Source organism: Pan troglodytes, chromosome 9 (genome assembly GCF_028858775.2).
Source record: "Pan troglodytes isolate AG18354 chromosome 9, NHGRI_mPanTro3-v2.0_pri, whole genome shotgun sequence".
Lineage (NCBI taxonomy): Eukaryota > Metazoa > Chordata > Mammalia > Primates > Hominidae > Pan > Pan troglodytes.
In genome coordinates this window covers 132,772,962-132,795,381 of record NC_072407.2, presented here as the reverse complement: position 1 = coordinate 132,795,381, position 22,420 = coordinate 132,772,962, and the positions used below count along the sequence as shown (strand labels likewise).

The following is a 22,420-nucleotide window of genomic DNA, read 5'->3' as shown; positions in this document are numbered from 1 at the left end:
TTCTTATCCAGCCTTGAGGAATCAGGCCACTTCCTTCCTCCTTGGTTAGCTTCTTCACACCCCTTATTTCCCATGGCTCTGCTGTGAGATGCTTTTGTTCCAACCAAGCCATTGCCAATTAGGCCATGCCCACTTCTGCCGACTCCCTCTGCTCACTCCTTCCTTGCCTGAACAGTCTGCCTCTCAGTTTGCCTGGTCCTTTCCTCAAGGTCCACATTAAACTCCCCTTGCTCGCCCAGGCATCTCTCAGTGCCCAAGTCCCCATCTCTGGAGCTCCTTCAGAACTAGTGTCTGCGCCATGCATTGGATGCTTGGCACATGCGTCCTTCCACCGTCAGTACCTTCTCTTGTGTAGATGAGTGCATGTCCCTTAGGAGTGTCCTCTAGCACTAGACTAGTGTTTTATCTCTGGGTACTCCCAGGGCCTAGCAGTGAGCCTTGCACACAACACTGACTCTTGAGAATGCTCTTAAACTCTAAAGCCATCTTAGAATCAAAACCTAAGACCACATCCAGGAATACAGCCTCATTCCCCTGGTCTACCAGTGCCCTTACACACCAAGCACATGCCTGAATATGAGGCCTTCTCATTTGCTCTTTCCTCTACCCGGCATGGTTCACTCCCCTACTCCACTGTCTCTGCACAAATGCCACCTTCTCAGGCTTTCCTGACCACCCTGTCTAAAAAATAACATTCCTTATCCCATAATCCCTATCCTGCTGATTTTTCTTCATAGCACTTACTATTGATTTATATTCTATTATTATACTATATTACATTATACTATATTTGTTTTAATTGACAAAATTATATAGATTTATTGGGTACAGCATAACATTTTGATATATGTTTACATTGTGGAATGACTAAATCAAGCTATTTAAAATATGTCTTATCTCACATATGATTTTTTATGGTGAGAACACTTAAAATATACTCTGAGCAATTTTCAAATATACAATATGTTGTTAACTGTAATCACCATGTTATACAATAGATCTTTGAACTTCTTCCTCCTAACTGAAATTTTGTGTCCTTTGACCAACATCTCCCCAATCCTCCAACCCTTCAGCCTGTTAGCCACTATTTTACTCAGTGTTTCTATGAATTCAGCTCTTTAGAGTTCACATGTAGGTGAGACCATGTGGTATTTGTCTTTCTGTGCCTGGCTTACATCACTTCAGGTTACACTATATATGTTTAAATCTTTCACCGTGTGTGGTTCCCATAAGAATGCAAGCCCCATGAGGGCCAGGACCTTGCTTTATTCACAGCTCACCCTACAGCTCTGCCTTTAGCAGTGTGAGGAATATCGAAGGTGCTCACTGTTTGTGGAATGAGTGGATAGGTGAATGAATGAGCAAATGAATATTTTTCTGTAAAGCAAGGACCACTCTGTGTGATAATGGGACATGCAGCCCACCATGGGATGACGTAAGGCTTCTTTTCACAGAACCGAAGAGCATTTGAACTATAAAGGTCCTTGAAAGTAGGTCACCATCCCAATTGTACAGAGTAGGAAACTGAGTCCCAGAGAGGGAAAACAGATGGAAATGAACACTTGGAAAGTTAATATCTTTGATTTTTAATACTTCTTTCTAGAGCGTAGTCCGATGTAACAGTTCATCTGGCGAGATTCTGAGTTACCAATTTTTTATGGGTTTTGCGTTAGAATAATTTTATAATAATCAAAAGTAAATGAGAACAAGGCCAATAGCATAAAATTTCACTCCTTCACACTCCTAAGTGTTTTTCGAGGCATTGCGGAAAAGGAAGCATCTATAGTGGTTGGTCCAGCATCCCTTCAGTAGCTTAGATCTGCAGAAATACTGTTGGAACGTCGTTTCTTTATTCTTCCCATCCTTTGTGTGTTAGGCCAAACCCTGAGGACTGTCTGCCTTGGAGTAGAGAGGAAATCCAAGCATATGTGCAAAGTGGAGCTGCACTTTCAGTCCCAGGTCCTCAATGGGCCTTCTCCACGGGCACCTGTGAAATGCCAGCAGGGTCGTTGCATGTAGAGGGATCCCACTCAGTGCACCCCTGGGAATGGCTCAGCCGCACTGTGGGTGTAAGCATTAATCACACAACAGCCATTCTGCATATTCCTTTTTTATTCTCCAGAGAGTGCCAGGAAAAGTCCTGCCCAGTCAAAAGTCTTCTCTTGCAGCTGGGTGTTGAGGGTGATTGCCCCTCTCTCTCCTTGTAAGATTATGTTTGACAGCAATGAAAACCAACAGTTTAACAGCAGTAATCTCTTGGCAGGACAGATTGATATGAGCCTTGTCCCAAAACAAAGTAATCCTTTCAGGGAAGTGTATTTCAAGTTGAGCTCACGTTCCCAAGATGCTGAGATTCTTATGTAGCTGACACCGGAGCTGAGGCTGAGCCCCAGCCAGGGATAGCCAACGATTGCCAGTAACACCACGGAACTGAGTGAAGATTCAGGGGCTGAGTGTGTTCCTGAGTGCTTCAAACCGGGGGACCTGGAAACCAGAGGACTCCTGGGGAAAGGCTGTCAACTCCAGCCTGCTCTTCCTAAATGGCCTTGTTAGTAGTGACTTCAGCCCTGGCGGTGAGGCATGTGGGTCAGAATAACATTCCCTTTCTTTTCCCTTCACCTCTTTTTTCTCCACGGTTCCTTTTCATAACTTCTTTATTTGCTGCCTAGAGGAGCTTTCTGGACATTTTGTCTCCAGGGAGCATGACATGTCACCTGTTTCTCACCTCATATGCCTCTGATCTTCTACACCAAGGTAGCTATAAAGGCTTGCTTTCTAGGCTGGGTTTTCCTGCACAGGCCCACTGAACCACTCAAACCTCAGAGGTGGAAGTGCCCAGCGGGCCTCATGGTCAGCTGGGGATAGCGGAGTCATTTTCGCAGCCCAACTTCTGAAATTCCACAAGAGGGCGCCCAAGGTCTCCCAAGTCCGGCCACACCCGGTGGCCTTGAGGCCGGAAGGTGGCGCTGTTGCTTTAGCCATCAAGAAAGGCAAGGCCGGGGACACCGCATCCCTGGGGGTGCGGAGGGCGATGCCTAGGGGCGATGCTGTGCCTGTGGCGGCCAAACAGTGCCACCCACTCCGGGAAACAAAGCCAAGCGCCGGACGCTAGGTATGGGAGAGAAGAGCCACCCTGACCCAAGGGAGGGAGGGCTCTAGGTGAGGAGCCAGCGTCCTCCGGCTCCGGTTCCCGCTGCCCTGCTGCTTTGCCAGGAGGCCTTGAAGAAAGTCATTCATTCTTTCTCCCCCACAGCTTCCTAGGTCTTCCATGTGTTCAACGGAAATTCACAAATTCTCTAGTAGCAGGTAAGCTTCGGATTCAGGAATGAAAAAGACAAAGCCCTGTCCTGGGTGAATTCATTATCCATGGAAAGGGGAGGCAGGCACATCATCAGAAAGTCACCGTGTGAGGAGGGACGTGGAGGCACAGAGGTGCACACAGAAGCCCCCAGAAGAAGGACTTCCCCCAGCCTGGGGAAGCTGGGCGGGCAGGGGCAGGCCAGCGAAGCCTTCCCGGTGATTCTAGGCAGTCTTAAAAGGTGTTAGGAGTCGCCTTGGGAAAGATTAGGAAAAGGCAGTGTAGGCCAAGGGACGGCCGGAGCAGAGGCCGCGCGGCAGTGCTGGCATGTGGGTGGGCGGTGGTAAGGAAGGCGGTGGATGAGGATGCGGGGAGCAGATGGGCTGGGTTGCAGGCTGGGCCCCTATGGCCCTCAATAGGTTTTGTGGTCAACATGCTTTGTGGAGTTACAACAAGCAATGGTGGCCCTAACACATATATTCATTTATAGGTCCATAAATCTGCATTCATAGAGATAAATGAGTAATCCCCAGGGTGAAGGAGAACTGGAAGAGACACTGGAGCCAGGTCCACCCTTGGCCAGGTTTCACCTTGACTTGGCGTCATCACTAGGCACTGGTTTTTTTCTCCTTCTTCCCTGACCAAGAAATACAACAAATTCGTTATGATATCGACTTGTCATGATCCGAAATTGAAGAGCAACCATATATTTATTTGGCAAGATAAATACACACATTCTTTACATAAGATTAGTAGCCACCAGTTTCTAAAAGCACATATTGTCATTTATTTGCCAAAACAAAGGTACATGCCCACATGTTATAGACGGGAAAGATGAGGCCCAGAGCTCGGGTGCATGGCTGAGGTCACCCAGTTAGTGGATGGTGGTGCTGGCACTTCTGTCTGGGCTGCTTCACCTGGTCACACACTCTCCACTCCATGCAGGCCGCACCTCTCTGGGGCCTAGCAGGGTTTATCACCCAGCTTAGTATCACTAGTACCCAGCACACTCACTCTGTGAAAGACACTGCACCGTGATCTGTAGAGTCAAAAGCTAGGGGTCCATGTCACACACAGAACGGCACTTTTCACAGAAAGAGAGGACAGATGCCACATGGCTGGTCTCAGTGTTCATTCCGAACCCCCACGCTCCGGCGTGAGTACCAAATGGTCATGAGCATTGACAGAGCACAGTGTACCCTGAGTTCTAAAGATGCAGGACTGTGTCTGAGCTGCCATAACAGAATACCATATCAGGTAGCTGACAAAAAAAAAAAAAAAAAAAAAACATTTCTCACAGTCCAGAGAGCAAGGTTCAGTGTCAAATGATGGCCCGTTTCCTCATAGACCCTATCTTCTCACTGTAACCTCACATGTCAGAAGGGACAAACGAGCTCCCTTAGGCCCCTCTTATGAGGGCACTCATCCCATGCGTGTGGCCTCTACCCTCAAGACCAAGTCACCTTCCGAAGGCTCCGCCTCCTGGTATCATCACCTTGGTGTTGAGGATTTTAATCTGTCAATTTTGGATGGAGACAAATGTTCAGACCAAGGATAGGATGGGTTCTCAAATGCACTACTTTATATGATTAGCAACCAGAGCACATGGCTACAGCAGTAAGATGCTTGTTGGCATTTGTGACTATGTTGCAGGAAGGGCCATCCAAGAGTGTCTATGACTTGGTGCACCCTTAGTTCAAATGGCATCTTTCCCAGATGCTTGGTCTCCAAACAGAAAGCAGCCTGCAGTTTCATGTTTTAAAGTTTCTGCTACAGAGATCCTTTGCCAGTGTATTGAAGTTTGTAGAGAGAATGTTTTTAATCAACAAAATGTACTGAAGTAGTGTGCAAAGTTCCAGGAAGGAATAAAGCCCACCAGTGAGGCAGAGAGAAATGGAAGTCTAGCAAAGACAAATGAAAGATCCCATGCTCAACTTCACTGGAAAGAAGCTAAATCCAGCAAGAGGACTGTGAAAAAACACAGTTCCTGAGGAGAGAACAAATGACAAGCAAATGGTCCACAGAATAACATATAAATTAGCCTCAGACTTCCTGAGAGAAGCTAGAGACCATGTCTCCAAAACTCACAATCGCTGGACAACAGTATGAAATCCCAAAGAGGGGAAATAACTTGCTCTAATAGCAATAGCTAACATCAGAGAGGGCTCACATGTCAAGGCCTGGTTTCCATGCTCTATGTGGATTAAACTCACTTAATTCTCCCAAAGACTGCATGAAGTATGAGGGTCCCCACCCCCATGTACAGATGGAGGAGTTGAAGCTTGGAGAGAGAAGTAATTCACCCCACTTATCCAGTTAGTAAAGGGCAGAGCTGGGATTCAAACCCAGGCAGCCTAGCTCCCAATGGATCCTTGCAACCACTTTATTTATTGCCAGCTCCAAGTACAGCAGCAAATCAACACTGGAGCCAAGATTAAAACCCTGATAATAACCCAGCTCCTAGTGTCTGTTCTTTCCACCGTTTCACTCTTTCCCCAAATAGGCCCAGAAGACTCTCCCCTCAGAGCAGTGGTCCTTGCTGGTCACTCTGTGAATGCTCCTGTCTTAGATTTGCACAGAGCCTGCCCCTTCTATTGCTTTTCTGACCACCCCGAACAAAACAGCAACAGCCTCCCACTCTCTGTAACCCTTGCATGTCTACCCCCTACTCTGCTTCATTCATTGATAACCGTATCACCACCTACTATACTATTACTATATTTACTCTCTTTTTTTTTGGTTGAGTGTCTTCTCCTACTAAAATGCACGCTTCACAAAGAGAAACATCTTTGCCTTCTTCCACGCTAATATCTCCAGTGCCTGGCACATATAAACATTTGGTAAACATTTGATGAATAACTAAATGAATAAACAAATGGGCAAATCATAAATAAATAAATTGCATGCGCAAAGCAAAGAACTCAGGCACTCTGTGCCATGCGTCGGAAGTCCTACCTGATAGCTTGTTACTGAGATGCTACCGAAACATCCAAATCCAGTTCAAATTCTACCTCCTTCAGAAAACTTCCCAAATCTTTCCACTAACTGAGTTACTGGCTGAGAATTGAGTCACTCCAGGAATTTCTATTAAGCTGTAGGAACTTCTGAAAGGGAGGACTTAATATATCAATTACCAGCAATTAACACTTTTGAATATATTAAACAATACATGTACAACATTTTATAGATAACAGATCTGAACTAAAATACAGCTGGCGTGGAGTGGCACAAAAAACATGCCAGTCATAGTGCTAGGTACTTTGCATGCTGTACTAATTGCCAAATATTCCCAGCTTTGTGCCTTCCTGGCACCTGTGAGAATTGTACTTCCCAGACTCTTCCTGGTTGAATGATACCATGTGACCAGTTCTAACCAATCAGACATGAGCAAACCTACTACCCACTTAAAAGTGCTGAGACATCCTTCAGAGCTCTCTTTTCCTTTTGGCTCAACCAACCAGTAACCTTCAAAAAAGTGGTTACGGGGCTGCTCACTCAGCCTTAGTCCCTGAAGACCCCCATGTCTCCAGTCTTATCCCAGCTGAACTGCACAGCAATCTTTTGAGGTAATCTGTGCTGTCATTGTTCTACACATAAAGGAGAGGGCTCTGAGATAAAAAATGATTTGCCCAAGTCACACAGGTAGTAAGCAAGAGCCAGGAGTGGAGGACAGGTCTGATGCTAGAACCTGTAAATTTTACCTACTTGTACTGTCTCTCCCACTCTTACAGAATAAAAATAAGGAATACGACAATGGGAATATCAGCTGTTTTCTGGAAAACAGAAGCTTTGTTTGGGCACCACAGCTTTGGGCTGTTGGGGGTTAAAAAGAGTCAATAGGACACTGGGATCATGGGAAATAATTATAAAAGCTGGTGGTGTAAGGGAGGAAGTGCCACAGACAACATTCTCCGTTTGTATTTTTGCTTGTTGAGAGTTATAATCCTTGGTCTTTGGTAGACAAAAACTACGTGATTATCTCAATAGATGCAGAAAAGGCCTTCAACACAATTCAACAGCCCTTCATGCTAAAAACTCTCAATAAACTAGGTATTCATGGAACGTATCTCAAAATAATAAGAGCCCTTTATGACAAACCCACAACCAATATCATATTGAATGGGCAAAAACTGGAAGCATTCCCTTTGAAAACTGGCACAAGACAGGGATGCCGTCTCTCACCACTCCTATTCAACATAGTGTTGGAAGTTCTGGCCAGAGCAATCAGGCAAGAGAAAGAAATAAAGCATATTCAATTAGGAAAAGAGGAAGTCAAATTGTCCCTGTTTGCAGATGACATGAATTTATATTTAGAAAACCCCATCATCTCAGCCCAAAATCCCCTTAAGCTGATAAGCAACTTCAGCAAAGTCTCAGGATACAAAATCAATGTGCAAAAATCAAAAGCATTCTTATACACCAATAACAGACAGAGCACCAAATCATGAGTGAACTCCCATTCGCAATTGCTACGAAGAGAATAAAATACCTAGGAATCCAACTTACAAGGGATGTGAAGGACCTCTTCAAGGAGAACTACAAACCACTGCTCAATGAAATAAAAGAGGACACAAGTGGAAGAACATTCCATGCTCATGGATAGGAAGAATCAACATCGTGAAAATGGCCATACTGCCCAAGGTAGTTTATAGATTACCCCATCAAGCTAACAATGAGTTAATTCACAGAATTGGAAAAAACTACTTTAAAGTTCATATGGAACCAAAAAAGAGCCCACATTGCCAAGACAATCCAAAGCAAAAATAACAAACCTGGAGGCATCGTGCTACCTGACTTCAAACTATACTACAAGGCTACAGTAACCAAAACAGCATGGTACTGGTACCAAAACAGAGATGTAGACCAATGGAACAGAACAGAGGCCTAAGAAATAACACCACACATCTACAACCATCTGATCTTTGACAAACCTAACAAAAACAAGAAATGGGGAAAGGATTCCCTATTTAATAAATCGTGCTGGGAAAACTGGCTAGCCATATGTAAAAAGCTGAAACTGGATCCTTTCCTTACACCTTATACAAAATTAATTCAAGATGGATTAAAGACTTAAATGTAAGACCTAAAACCATAAAAACCCTAGAAGAAAACCTAGGCAATACCATTTAGGACATAGGCATGGGCAAGGACTTCATGACTAAAACACCAAAAGCAATGGCAACAAAAGCCAAAATAGACAAATGGGTTCTAACTAAACTAAAGAGCTTCTGCACAGCAAAAGAAACTACCATCAGAGTGAACAGCCAACCTACAGAATGAGAGAAAATTTCTGCAATCTGCCCATCTGACAAAGGGCTAATATCCAGAATCTACAAAGAACGTAAACAAATTTACAAGAAAAAAACCAAACAGCCCCATCAAAAAGTGGGCAAAAGATATGAACAGATACTTCTCAAAAGAAGACATTTATGCATCCAACAGAGACATGAAAAAAATGCTCATCATCACTGGTCATCAGAGAAATGCAAATCAAAACCACAATGAGATACCATCTCACACCACTCAGAATGGCGATCATTAAAAAGTCAGGAAACAACAGGTGCTGGAGAGGATGTGGAGAAATAGGAACATTTTTACACTATTGGTGGGACTGTAAACTGGTTCAACCATTGTGGAAGACAGTGTGGTGATTCCTCAAGGATCTAGAACTAGAAATACCATTTGACCCAGCAATCCCATTACTGGGTATATATCCAAAGGATTATAAATCATGCTAGTATAAAGACATATGCACATGTGTGTTTATTGCGGCACTATTCACAATAGCAAAGACTTGGAACCAACCCAAATGTCCATTAATGATAGACTGGATTAAGAAAATGTGGCACATATACACCATGGAATACTACGCAGCCACGAAAAAGGATGAGTTTATGTCCTTTGTAGGGACATGGATGAAGCTGGAAACCATCATTCTGAGCAAACTATCACAAGGACAGAAAACCAAACACCACATGTTCTCACTCATAGGTGGGAACTGAACAATGAGAACACTTGGGCACAGGGCAGGGAACATCACACACTGGGGCCTGTCAGGGGCTGGGGGAGGGATAGCATTAGGAGAAACACCTAATGTAAATGACGAGTTAATGGGTGCAGCAAACCAGTATGGCACATGTATACATATGTAACAAACCTGCACATTGTACACATGTACCCTAGAACTTAAAGCATTATTTTTTTAAAAAAGTATATAAAAAAAAGAATTATTGGTCTTTGGTTTGATTCCTTCTCACTGCATACACATCAGTCAGGAAGTCAACACATATAGAGTGAGCTCTTCCTTTGGGTGGGCACTGTGCTGAGGGCATCTTGATGGACCCAGCACTCACAGCCCCACTTTCAAGGACCTGCAGGCTGTTCAGCTGACCCCCACTTCTGTTTTAAGCTTTTAAACTTCTGTGTGGTTCCATTCCTTGTCCACCCAAAGTTCTACTTGTTCATGTGGTTGTTAGGTATAGAGATGGGAAAATGCATATGAATATACAATACAGAGATGTGTTACATATGTGAACTTGGAAGACTGGGACTAGGATGCCGTCTGTCTCTAGTGTCATATTCCATTTTTAAAGGAGGGAAGGTATAAATGTATTTCTACCAACATGGAGATTCATTAGGAGAAAGGGGCAGAGAATCAGATTCTGAAAAGGAGCCTCTATAAATACTGTAACCAAACAGAATCCACCAGACTAGAGGGAATTGCACCTCCTCACTGCACAAGATTAGCTAATGCGGGTGAAGCTATTGGAGTGCTTCTGAAGAAATCAGAATTTTGTTATTATGATTATACTGTTAGATATTTCTTTCTTGAGATTCTAAATGAATTTGTTTAATGCCTTATTGGTCCATTCCTGCATCTCTGCTTCCAGAAGCCAAGAACAAGTTCTCTGGATCACATAGGCTCCTCTGCTGCTTCCTCAGAAACAGGGAAGGTACTTGGTGCCGAAGAAAGAGACAGAGACTGGGAAGGAGAAGGAAGTCAGCAGAAAGAAGAAAGACACACAGGAAAGAGAGAAGGGTAGCTAAAAGAAAGAGGTAAGAACAGATCTCAGTTCTTCATTTCTGCTTGAGGACTCATTGAAGCATTGCATTGGTTTAGGAGAGCAAATGAGGTGTGACGTGTTATAGAAAGTGGATCTTAAAGCTCTTACTATAAATAACCCATAATAAGTAAAACTTTTGCTAGGCAAGAAAAAAGTATCTAAAGAGAAAAGAGACATTGACTACGTAGAACAGATCATTATTGTAGAAATGGGAAGGGCCAAACCATTCTCATCCTTAGCATACATTTCCCCGTCTCTAAGGTGATTGACCATGAGTTTGTTTGGGAACTGTTTGGTTTTAGCGGTGAAAGTCTTGGATCCCCAGCAACTCCCTCAGGCCCAAGCAAACCAGGATGGTAGGTCACCCTACCCCTGCCTGAAATGTCCTCCTCCCATGCCGCCCCTGTCCCCTCACCTCTTAGTGAAGGTGTCCAGCTGCGAGTTTAAACACAGTCTCCTCCACAGAACGTTCCATGATCCTCAAGCAGAACTTGTTCTTGTCTCTGTGTTCCACGGGGCCTTTTACATAACTCAACAATAGCGCTTACTGATTGTACACTGTTTCCCACTAAAATGTCTTTCTCTCTGATACAGTATAAACTCTTTAAAAGTAATAATCTCATATTTGAATCTTTGATACCCAAATAAACATTTGCTGATTATATGAATGAATAAACAAAGGAGCAAAGGAAGTTTGAGAAAACCATAAATTATTCACCAGTAAATATTAAACATTACTTGAGATATTCCCACCCGCACTGAACTACCTGGACGTGATAACAAATTCTGAAGGTCTGGATCACAGGCAGACAAACAGGAATGCTTGGAAGGCAGAAGCCTCCCACACAAAATTTTTCACCTGCTGCTAATATGCTACCCATAGTTTCCACCATTAAAAATCTATTATTTTGGGTTAAGCCAAATTTCTCCCTTGCATAGGACCTGCCAAGACTATTGTTTAAAATCTTATTTTGCTATTCACCCAGGTGACTGGCTTAGCATTCATAGCAATCACCCCAGCATTGAGGTCTTGCTCAAATAGCCTCAGGTACCTGGCAACATAGAAACAGCTATATTTCTGGATGATAAATACCTCAATTACAAGGATTAAAATGTTCTCTAGGGTATTCTATTTTTAAGTGGTTTGGTCCCAAAAGAGCCCGAGCAAAGACTTTGCTATTATTTTTTTGCTTACAATTGGGCTAGGAGGAGGACTGGGTCCCATCTGCTCATGAAGACTAAGTTGGTAAGAATTTGTTGCTGTGCTGGATATAACTCAAATTACCTGCAACTGTATCTACCATGGGTTCTGGGAGCTAAGCGGCTTCCCTAAGCTTGGACTTAAAGTGTTCTGTGGGAAGTGTGTTTCTTTCCAGAAGTGGGTGGAAGGTGGAGGGGTAGGAACCATGTTGGGCACATTTATGAAGAGAGAGTGTGACAGACCTCTGTAAGTGCTGACAATGAAAAGGTCTGGAAAGCAATGTAGTCTGAGAGGGAACATTACATGATCAGAGGGAAAGAGGTTTCTTTGTGGGCAAAAGGAGGTAAGACATAAGAAGTCAGAGAGAATGGTCTTCAGAATAAATATCCAGAACCTCACTTGAAAACACCAGGAAGATATCACGGTGGCCCCGAGCAGAGAGGAGAGGCAACACAAGATTACATTTGCAGACTTAGTCATGAAATTGTATAATTTGAGGCCTAATTTGTTTTGAATGTCCCTGCCTTTTTGGTCTCTTTAGTTTATAATCTAAAACCATCTTGTGAAATAGTTTGAACCTGGATGTAAGTTGAACATGAAACACAGCTAAGTGTGAAAGAGAGTAAGTGTGCCACAAATCTGAATGAGAAATAGCTTAAGACCATTCAATAATTCCCTAACTGGAACACTAAGTGAAGGGCGTGGAGCAAACTTTCACAGCTCCACTCACCTGGCAGCCCGGGGTACAGAGGGGCTAGGGAGGGTATGGGGCAGAGCTCTGCCTGCTGTGGTGAGAACTCACCGTGGGGACTGTGCGGGCCCAGCGCTGGACCAGGCGGACGGATTCCTGCTCTGTGTGTGCTTACAGTCTGTCTGACCTAAAATAGGAGCCGCTGGAGACTAGTTTCTCTCGGTTGTAAACCTTACACATGACAACTGGCCAATGACATGAGGCTGACAGGTATAATATTAGATTATATGTGAAATTTTACAGTAAATAGAGGATGAGCTCTGGAGCCATGCAGAACTGGACTTGAATCTCAGTTCTGTCATTCACCCCTCTGTGATGCAGGGAGTGGATGTCAACCACTGAACCTTATAGAGCCTCAATTACCTATGATTAAAATGAAGATGACTATCCCTCTAACATCAGGCTTTGATAGGCACATAAAGGAATGATGAGAGTGAAGTGTCCAGTGCAGAACTCAGCTCATGGTAGGTAATCACATTAATTCCTTTTCCCTTCTTAGGAAAGAGGTGAGATTCACAAAGACACTGAGGCATTTACTGATTTCTACACCCACTCAGGCCACTGTCCTCTCATCTGGATGACCTCAATAGCCTCGTCTGGCCACACTGACTCTGACTGGAATCAGAGACTAGCCGTTGACTACTGGCTCTAGTCAATTAGCTACTCAGTGACCAGAGTGCATGCACTACATCATAAATCTCATTTCAAATCTCTGTTTGGAATCCTTCAATAGTTTCACATTTCCAGCTCTTTAGCAGGCCTTCAGGAGACCTTCCTGGGCTGGCCCTTGCATCCTGCTCCCCTTCGTGCTCACAGACTTCAAACGCACCCTTCCTGCCCTCCAGCACACTGAGGAAGCACTCAGATCTATTCCTACAGTTCCCCAACGGGCTCTGCCTTTGCACAGTTTGCCCCTGTGCCTGAACAGCTTCCCATATCTCTCTTCCATAAGCCATTTGTTTATTTGGATAGCTCCACTCCGTCTTTGGGATTCAGTTTCCATGTCACTTCCAGTTTTCTCCAGCCAATAGCCCTGCTGTTTGCTCTTTCTGGCACTGTATGCATACACCCATCATAACAAGTAGTACATGACTGCTTGGCCTTCTGCAAAGTCTACTGTGAGCCTCTGAAAGCAGAGCTTGTGTCTTGTTTACTGCTCTCCTCCCAGCACAGAGAGTGGCACAGAGGAGGGACCCAATAAATACAATTTGTAAACTTCTAGTTTAAAGTAATGATGATAGACTCAAAGAAAAATTGCAAAAACGTTTCCTAGCTTTCTCTTACATTGACATCTTATAAAACCTTAGTAAAATAATTAAACCCAGGAAATTATCATTTATACAATACTCTTAGCTAATCTACAGACCTTATTTGAATTTCACCAATTTTCCCACCAATGGCCTTTTTCTTATCCACATTGCATTTAGTCAGTATTTCTTCTTAATCTCCTCCAATCTGTGAGCTAGGTCCTCAGTCTTTCTTCTCTTTAATGACATTGATATACTTTTATTTTATAGAATGTTCCACCATCTGGGTGTGTGTCTGGTGTTTTCTCAAGGTTCGATGGAAGTTGTGCCTTTTTAGCAATACTCACAGTGGTGTTATGTCCTTCTCAGTGCATAGTATCCAGAGGCACATGATGCCGCTGTACCTTACACCGGTCATTTGCTTATGGGGAAGGCTGTCAGGTTTCCCCTCTGTAAAGTTAACTGTTTTTCTTTTTGCAATTAATAAGCATCATGTGAGGAGATACTTTAAGAGCGATAAATATATTTTAATACATCAAAGGACAGAATCTGAAAGAAAGATGTCAGTATGAGTTCTGTGCCTGCATTTAAAAAGCATACAGAAAGGATAAAATAGAGAAAGTGAGACACCAAATGAGATAGCAGGATGGATTTAGGCTACCAGCATCACTGCACTTTCAGGAAACATTCAGAGAACTACAGTTTCTGGGTCCTGGGGTTGAGAGTCCTCTTCCTTTTGCTCAGGAGACCACCCTGGGATAGCATGTTCAGATCTGGGCACCATCCTTTAAGTTGAGTACAGTCACATTACATCAAAAGTGCATTTACATTACCCAAATTCTACCATGCAACCTCAGCAAAAAAGAAAGACAACCATCTAAATTGTGTTTACAAGAGAGTAATCCTAGTTATATGTTTGTGCATCCAACCCTTCTTTATCCTACTGATCTCATATTTTATATTTACATTTTAAGAACAACCAAACAGGTTTTCAAGAGTGAGGTGGCTTAACACAATTTCCACTTATGCTCAATGTTCTCCACGGAGAACAATTCCTGTGAAAATTGTGACTCCAATATGTAACAAACTAGAGCCTGTCCAGAGAGGTGAGCAAACAGATTTTGGTCTGCTGCAGAGGATTAAAGGAATGGCAGGTGCTCACATTTAGAAAGGCAACACTCACGAAAGTGCAGAGTAGTCATCTTACTCAGCTCGGGCTGACTAACAAAATGCCATAGCAGACTGGCTTTAACAGCAGACATTTATTTTCTCACGATTCTGAAGGTTGGGAAGTCCAAGATCCAGGTGCCAGCCAATTTAGTTCTGTTGAGGACCCTCTTCCTAACTTACAGATGTCCTCCTTCTCACTGTGTCCTCACATGGTGGAGAGAGAAGGGCACATGAGAGAGAAAGGGAATTAAGAATAAGGATGCAAATTCTGCCAGATCAGGTCCCTACCCTTATAGTCTAATTTAACCTTAATTACCTGCATAAAGGCCCTATCTCCAAACATAGCCACATTGGAAGTTAGGAGTTCAACACATGAATTTGTGGGGCACACAAACATTGAATCCATAGCTGTAGTTATCCTCAAATGTTTCTTAGTCCATTACTTGTATAACAGGATGTTCAAGTGGGACTTCTCTTTATTGTCTCACTGTCTGCTAAAGCCCTAACACTAAGCACAATAGGTGCCAACTACCTTCAAATTTAGAGAAAGGGGCAAGACCAATAATTTGTTCTGCTTGCGTTGGTCTATCACTCATCTCCAGATGATATAAGAAAAGACTAAGTATCCGTTAAGGAGGAGCAACAAATGGTAAGCTTTCTTCAGAAAGAAAGTTGTAGCCTGGGCAACAAAGCGAGACCCCCATCTCTCCAAAAAAAAAAAATCAGCCAGGTGTGGTGTTACATGCCTTTGTTCCCAGCTACTCAGGACCTGAGATGGGAAGACTGAGATGGGAAGACTGCTTGAGTCCAGAAGATTGAGGCTGCAGTGAGCCATGATTGCACCATTGCACTCCAGCCTGGGCAACAGAGCAAAATTCTGCCTAAAAAAAAAAAAAGTAAAGAAAGTTGTATGCTGAAATGCCCTCCTAATCCCTCCACTACTCAGGCCAACTGAGATGAGTTTCAAAGAACCTCTAACAGGCTTGCCATATATTCCTTGGAATTGGGGCAGATTCTGGAACTGGTATCTGAGTCACACTTACTTGGAAGAAAATCTGAAGGAGGGAGTTTCTGGCTGTGGGCAGGGAGTAGAAGCTGTGCTGGCAGACTGAAGGGAGCTATGCAAACGGCAGGGCAAAAACACATGTTTCTCAAGGTCCACATGTGAATCCTGAGGAAGAGACCAGCATGAGGCAGTTTGAAAACTCTATCCAAGAGGACCACTGGAATTAGGGAGTGCAGGGTGGATGACCCCAGCAGAAGGAGACTGCAGTGAACCACCAGCCATGGGCTGGGCGAATGTCATCAACTTCTAGCCAAAGGAGGCCTCCCTGCACCAGAAAACCGCAGTTGAGAGTCCCCAGAGGAGGAGCTTAGAAGAACCCAGAGATGTACCCATGAAAGAAAGGAGGAGCACTTGAGTGCTCAGCTCAGAGAGCCCTTAAACGCCGGATCACACCTGGGCCTACCAAGTAAGGAAGACCTTTCCCATCCACTGCCCTTCTCCTTCTACCCCTGGCCAGCCCTGAAGGAGCCAACAGCAACATGAAGAGTGGGAGGTGGATCAGCCAGGAGAACAAAGAAAAGAAGCAAGTCTCTGCAAGTTTCCCAGCCCCAGCCAGGGCAAAGGTAGTGATTGACAGCTTGGAGTTTCATAAAATATTGAACTGGGCTTTTAACATCTGCAAAAGACCAGAATATTCCATGGGATCTGCAGGAAGGAAGAAGGAATTGAAAGAGTTATAACACAAAGTGGAGGAAAAATAAAGTTTCCTTCTATTAACACTGTACCAAATCCAGTCATTCAGAAACAAAACAGAGAGTTCCCTACGCCGCCAACTTTCTGGGTTGCTTACCTGTAAAGCCACACAGAGCTCTGCAGTTAGAAGGGTTCCACCCTTGGCTTAATGCTCTGTTACCATCTTGAAATTCTTAGTAATTTTTAACATGGGCCCCACATTCTCATTTTGCACTGGGCCCTGCAAATTACGTAGCCAGTCCTAGTAACATATATAACAGGGACTTAGCCTTGTTCTATGTGACCCCAGTTGGTAGAATGGAACCAATTAGTGGGAGGTTAAAAACAAACAAACAAACAAACAAACAAACAAAAAACAGATTTTAGCTCAATGCAGTAGTCCCCACTTATTCACAGGGAATATGTTCCAAGACACCCAGTGGATGCCTGAAACCTAGGATAGTACCAACCCCAACTATGTTTTTTTCCTATACATACATATCTATGATAAAGTTTGGGGTGCAACAGCAAAACTATATGAATTTTTTTCTTCTTCACAATTTCACAGGTAAAAAATTCATTCTCACTGTAGATCTCAGCAACTTTAATGTTGCAATTTTTATTCTTTCATTATTAAGTCAAGAGCTCTCACCTTTTCACTTAATGAAAGCACTTCCCAGCTTCTCCTAGGCATGTTCAAATGGCCAGCATCACTACTTTTGTTCTTTGGAGCCACTGTTTAGTAAAATAAGGATCACTTGAACACAAGCACTGCAAAACAAATGACAGTCAATCTAATAACCAAGATGGCTCCTATGTGACTCATGGGTGAGTAGCGCAGACAGCATGGACATGCCAGACAACAGGATGATTCACGTCCTGGGTGAGATGGAGTAGGACTGCATGAGATTTTTATCATGCCATTCAGAAGGGCATGCAATTTAAAACTTATGTGTATTTCTGAGATTTGCCATTTACTATTTCTGGACTGCGGTTAAGCACAGGTAACTAAAACTGTAGAAAGTGAAACTGCAGATAAGGGAGACTACTGTATCGGGACAAGTTTGTTAATACTCTTAGCTACCCAGATTGGGATAGGCAGTGTAAAGGAGTCAGAGCTTCTGTTCATCAGAATCCATACGGCAGAGGTGGGTCAGCCTTTTGGCACTCTAGGGCCTCCAAAATCCTTTTCAACCCTGGGATTATCTGATTCTTTGATTAATGAATGTCTTTCAAGATGCCTACCTTACCAACTTAACCAGGAAATGAATTCACTAGTACTGTGACCAGGTAAGAGTATTTCCAAGGGCAGCCTATGAGCCCTCGATGGATGGAGTTTCACTAATTCCCTCTGTTTCTGTCTAAGTTGTGAGCTATTTTCCTTTAATGAGAACATTATTGCCATTATTCACTGTATTTTTTTTGATCATTGTTAGTTGGATCTTATTATGGCTGGCACATCATGGCTCCTTTATTCCAAGAAAAAGTCTTTTAAAACATCCCAGAAAGTATCTAGGGCTTAAAGCCACTTTCATTAATCATTATTTTGACAATGAAGCATAAACAAACTGACAAATATTGTTTAAATTTAACACTAAAATTCGATGTGTATGTCTCAGTTATTGTTGTTGTCATTCTTATTTTCAGTCAGGGAGATGGTTCCAGGAGAAGAAAAGAAAGTCAGTTGCTTTCTGAGATCAGGTGGGAAGTTTATCCTGTCAACTCCACCTTTAGAGTGCTAGTCTCTGGAGCCACAAGGACTGAAACTCTGCTTCAGAGACCCACCACTGATGACAACCATCAGGCTCAGGAACTGAAAAGAAATGGGTATGCTTGATCATGCTCAGTAAACACGTTTCACTACTGACTCACTTCTCCTGTGTGTTGGAAAACGTTGAGCTTCTTTCATACCATATTTTGGCCTTGACCTTTGTAGCATTTAGCCTCCCTACAATGGGGTCTATGTGTTTCCACACCCTCAGAGCAGGCCCCTAATTACAGCCATCCATTAAACTGTCAGAAAGAAATCCCCAACTCAATCATGTCTTTATCAAACTCTGGCTGTCAGTGGGGTCAAGTTAGGCGTCAAGTCTGACCTGCCCGGAGCCCCTGTCATGTGCTCATCTCACACTCACTGGGGTCTTTGTGACCAGGCAGGCTAGACAGCCACCTGGCCACCCCCAGCCCAGTCCCCTCTCCCACTGCATTGCCCAGACAGGGCGGAGCCAAGGGAGGCTCTCGAGCTCAGATAATGGGGCTGACATAATGTAAGGCCTTCTCCTTGACCTTATCTTGGGGTATTTTGTGCAAAGAAGTTGTATGGGTTTGGCAAAGTCCTAAATTGGAAATGGGGACTCTACTAAACAGGGAGGAATCTAGTTTCAGGGGAAAAAAACTATTCGGTTTGGACCTGCTTTTGGAGATTATATAATAGAATCAGAGGATTTTATCACTACAAAGGAAATTGTACCTGTCTAACCCTTTATTTTACATTTCAGTGCAAATGTGGCCGAGGGACTTGGGTTTTACATTTATTGCCGAGTCTGGTTTTCTTGAGTTTCAGGTGAGTAATATTTTAAAGGGAGCTCCATAAGAATGAGGTTAATCCAAGGTTGTCATATGTGGCTTTATATTATTCTCTAGTTGGTTCACACAAATTTGTTTTGTCTCCCATACAAGATCATAAAATTCTTCAAGGATAAAGGTTATTTCTCCTCTGTAGCCCATAGTGTTAAGAAAGAACTTAAAGTATTTGTTGAGAGTCAGCAATGCTCTTTACTCATTTGTTCTGTATTTGAGTGTGTGTGTGTATGTATGTGTGTGTGTATGTATGTGTGTGTGTGTGTTCCTGTGTGTCTCCCCAGACAACTTATAAACACTACCTGCAAATTAAAATAGAACCACCATGTTTTATTGCTAGTCCTATCACCGCATTTAAAAGACGAGGACATTGAGATCCAGGGAAGTTAAGTTACTTGCACAAGAATATTCAACTAGAATATGATTTAAACTCGGATCCACTTACAGCCCATTCAGTATTCTCCCCACGGTACCAAATCCCCTTCTTGTTCTAACACATTAGTAGATAAATGTTGACGGGTACAAAAAAAGAAGACATCAGAAATAGGTGGGGTGAATCAGCCCTTAACTATTAACATCACTATTGTTATTAGCAATACCTTAAATATTACCCTGCCCATACAGCTGTTAAACTATTAAGATAAACACTCTTAACAGTTTCATGTATACCCCCACGTAAACAATAACTGAAAGCAAGTTTGTGCCATATATATATGTGCATTTATATATAAATATATATGCATTTTCAGTTACACACACACACATATATGCATTTTCAATTACACAAGAGGAATTTTGCCATATATATTGCTCTGTACTTTACTCTTTTCAATTGATGATATTCCTTAGAGATCTTTCTGTATCAGCACATGCAGATCTAATTCACACTTTTCAAAGGGCATTTATGGTTGGATATACCATAACTTATTTAACCACTCCCCTACTCATGGGCACTTCGGTTGTTTCCAGATTTATGCTAAGAAATGTGTACCTTTAACAACCTCTCCTGGAGGGGTTTTAAGTCACTAGCTTGACATGAGATCGGTATTTTGAAATCACCAATAGTCGTATGCCTTCATTTTTACAGATGATAAAATTGAAGCCCAGAGAAGCTTGGGAGCCTCAACTATTAATGGAAAAACCATAACTAGAACTGAGTTTTCCTGAGACATTTTTTACTATTCATTCCCCTGCTCTTGGGCCACTCCAGGGCACTGAGCACACTTGCTTTGGCTATTTGGAGAAGAGGCCAATAGACACAACTGGCTTCATCTTCAGGGACACCCAATATCTGGCAGCCCTCAGCCCCAGCGGAGTCTTTATTGAAAGAACTGATTCATAGACCAGGCGCGGTGGCTCACGCCTATAATCCCAACACTTTGGGAGGCTGCGGTGGGCGGATCTCGGTCAGGAGATCGAGACCATCCTGGTTAACACGGTGAAACCCCATCTCTACTAAAAATACAAAAATAAAAAAATAGCTGGGTGTGGTGGCAGGCGCCTGTAGTCCCAGCACTTTGGGAGGCCGAGGTGGGCAGATCACAAGGTCAGGAATTCAAGACCAGCCTGACCAACATGGTGAAACCCCATCTCTACTAAAAAAATACAAAAATTAGCTGGGTGTGGTGGTGCACACCTGTAATCCCAGCCACTCAGAAGGCTGAGGCAGGAGAATTGCTTGAACCTAGGAGGGGAAGGTTGCAGTGAGCCAAGATTGCGCCACTGCACTCCAGCCTGGTTGACAGAGCAAGACTCTGTCTCAAGAAAAAAAAAAAGAAAAAGAAAAAAAAAGAAAGAACTGATTTATGAAAAGATTCTTATCATGATTTTCATTTTACTAGTCCAAAGATCACTGAGTTAAACTGCCTATTTTAGTAGATGAACAAAAGCGCCTTGAATAAAGACGTAATTCAATAAAAACTTAATCCTCTCATAAAATTGAATATTCTCTGGTTCCCCAATGAACCCCAAAACTTATTAGATTTCTTCTGCAGATGATGTGAGATGGGTTGTTTTACTTAACTAACCCCATTATGCCTTTAAAAATACATTATTATTTAAATGTTTACATTTCTTTTATCCTGCAAATGTACAAAACAGCAAGCCTAGTGTTTCTGGGAAAGCAAGAGCTGGTAGAGGGAGTGATCACATGGGGAATTTTCAGTTGCTCATTCAGGAATTAGGAACAAAAAGCAGATTGGGGTAGTCCACATGCAGCTCACGGATCATCCCGCGCAGTCAGTTCCTGCACGTAGCTGCATAAGGAATTTCTCACAGAGCAAGGAGGAGGGAGCAGCCAGGACAAGAGCTTTCTAGGGGTGAGGATCTGAAAGCTGTGCTGACTTCTCAGGTTAGGTGCTTTTTGGTTGTTTGTTTTTAAAAAACAAATAGAATTTATTTGCTAAACAGCAAAAAACAAAGTTTTCAGTTTGGTTTCAACCGTAAAAATAATAACAATGTGTTTGTTAATTTATTTGTCAACCTGACTGAGCTAAGGGATGCCCAGATAGCTGGTGAAACATTATTTCTAAATATGTCTGTGAGGGTGTCTCTGGAAGAGATTAGCATTTGAGTCAATAGGCTAAATAAAGAAAATCTGCCTTTACCAGTGTTGGGTAGGTATCATCCAATCCACTGAGGACAACAAAATGGTAGAGGAAGGGTGAATTTTCCCTCTCTTTGGGGGCTGGTACATCCATCTTCTCTGCCCTTGAATATCAGAACTCCAAGTTCTTGAGCCTTTGAACTCTAGGAATTATATCAGCACCTCCTCTTTTCATCCCCCACCAGGGTTCTCTGACCTTTGAACTCAGATTGAATCATACCACCAGCTTCTCTGGTTCTCCAACCTACAGACAAGGCTATCATGGGACTCCTCAGCTTTCAGAATTGTGTGAGCCAATTCCCGTGGTAAATCCCCCCTTGTATATATCTATATCTAACATATTTGTTCTGCTTCCCTGAAAAAAAAAACAACTAGTGATCATGCATCGAGCACTTGCCCTGCAAGCAGTATTTCCAGTGCTTTACATGATCACTGTTATACACCTTAGGACAAGCTAAGAGACAAATGAGAAATGCTTGGGAACTTCTGCATATCAATTTCTTAACATCCTCCTAACCATTACTATGTTCCACAGGGTGGATCCCACCACAGTCTTGGTTTGGGGGAGATCTACAGCTAACATCAACTCTGCACTGTCTTCCAGCCCCAGGACAGACACTGGGAACTGTTATTTCTACCTTACTTCAACCCTGCAGTAGCCCAGGTCCCACTCTCTGTTTATGCACACACACCCTTAGCCCCTAACGTGAGAATTATATGTGGTAGTTTGAAAAGAGATGAGCAAAGTTTAAGGGCACAAAGGGCC

The 22,420-nt window shown here is 43.1% G+C and overlaps 1 long non-coding RNA gene across 1 annotated transcript; it reads left to right on the top strand.

Moving 5' to 3' along the window:
- The first annotated feature begins 3,222 nt into the window (after window positions 1-3,222).
- On the top strand, window positions 3,223-20,971 carry LOC134807396 (uncharacterized). The gene is made up of 5 exons (XR_010147710.1): window positions 3,223-3,306; window positions 10,189-10,354; window positions 18,117-18,296; window positions 18,968-19,032; window positions 20,137-20,971. It is a non-coding gene; the product is annotated as an uncharacterized LOC134807396 (long non-coding RNA).
- The last annotated feature ends 1,449 nt before the right edge of the window (window positions 20,972-22,420 follow it).